Source organism: Rutilus rutilus, assembly GCF_951802725.1.
Source record: "Rutilus rutilus genome assembly, chromosome: 19".
Classification (NCBI taxonomy): domain Eukaryota; kingdom Metazoa; phylum Chordata; class Actinopteri; order Cypriniformes; family Leuciscidae; genus Rutilus; species Rutilus rutilus.
Window position 1 is genome coordinate 8,421,613 of NC_140232.1, and position 1,971 is coordinate 8,423,583.

Below are 1,971 nucleotides of genomic sequence, written 5' to 3' on the forward strand. Positions count from 1 at the left end.
CATTAAATGACCAAAATAATTACATCCTTCTTGTCTCTGAACAACCAGCTGGATGTCAACCAATCTGGCTTCAAGAAAGGGCATTCAACCGAAACTGCATTACTGTCGGTCACAGAAGCCCTACGGATTGCAAAATCTGCTTCCAAATCTTGTGTTCTCATTCCCCTGGATCTGTCTGCTGCCTTCGACACTGTGAATCATCAGATCCTTATGTCCACCCTCTCATCACAGGGCATCACAGGTGGTACTCTCCACTGATTTGAGTCCTATCTCACAGGTAGATCCTTCAGGGTTGCATGGAGAAGTGAGGTATCCAAAGCACATAAATTGACCACAGGGGTTCCTCAGGGTTCAGTTCTTGGACCCCTTCTCTTCTTTATTTACACCACATCACTGGGACACACATCATACAGGCACATGGTTTCTCTTGCCATTGCTATGCTCATGACACACAGTTCTTCCTCTCATTTTAACCAGATGATCCCACAGTAGCTGCACGTATCTCAAGCTGTCTGGCGGACATCTCGGCATTGATGAAGGAACATCACCTGCAGCTCAACCTGGCAAAGACTGAGCTTCTCGTCCTCCCTGCCAATCCGTCTCTACAGCACGACTTCACTATCTAGCTAGATTAATCATCAATCACCCCATCAAGGTCGGTCAGAAATCTTGGAGTAATATTTGATGACTAGCTGACCTTCACAGATCACATTTCAAAGTCAGCTCGATCATGCAGGTTTGCACTGCACAACATCAGGAAGATCAGGCCTTTCCTAACTGAGCATGCAACACAACTTCTCGTCCAGGCCCTGGTCATTTCTAGGCTTGATTACTGCAATGCTCTTCCGGCTGGACTTCCATCATGTGCAACTAAACCTCTACAAATGATTCAGAATGCTGCAGCTCGTCTTGTCTTCAACGAGCCCAAAAGGGCCCACGTCACTCCTCTGTCATCTCTCTGCAACTGGCTGCTCGCATCAAGTTCAAGGCATTGACGCTTGCTTACAGAACTACCACAGGCTCAGCTCCCTCCTACTTTCACTCGCTCCTACGAGTCTACATCCCTACCAGAAGCCTACGATCGGTCAACGAGCGACGGCTCGTGGTACCATCACAGAGAGCCACAAAATCACTCTCCAGAACATTCTCATTCATGGTTACATGATGGTGGAATGATCTCCCCACCCTCATCTGGAATGCAGAATCCCTGACAACATTCAAAAGAAAACTGAAAACTCATCTCTTCCGTGAGCACTTGACCTTGTTAAACAAAATATATATAATAATAATAATTCTTTCCTTTTCCTTTAATCCTCCCTTGTCTGGCATTTGCTACTCTGAGCAATACCTGAACTTTGTATTTTGAGCACTTCTTGCGTTGTTTTTGTCTCTTCACCATGACTCGCTTATTTTAGTCCTAATTTGTAAGTCGCTTTGGACAAAGGCGCCTGCTAAATGTAAAAATGTAAATGTTTTATACCAAACAAATAATGGAAAGAAAAGAAATATGCAATATAGCAATAACAATAAAATAGTATTGCAATAGGGTGCTATGTGATTAAAAATAGGATACAAATAAAATATAAAATGTTATATATAAAATTGTATATTTTATTTGTATCCTATTTTATATATATGTATGTATGTATGTATGTATGTAGAGAGAGAGAGAGCTTATTTTATATCAACTTTGTACTTAATTCAATTCAAAACAGCTTTATTAGCATGACTAGGGATGCTATATTTAAAAATAGCTGAAATGTACATTATCGTTCATGTTCTGGTCAGTATTCTTTATGTTTGGGTTTTACATATATGCCAGAATGTCTGGAAGGTTAAATGGGGTCTTGAATTCTGGGCAGTGGTAAAAAAAAATTCTAACCAATCATGGCCAGATTTAATGTTATTTCCATTTGATTGACAGTAATTGTATCCAATACGGATCAGTGAAATAATTGACGTTGACAAATC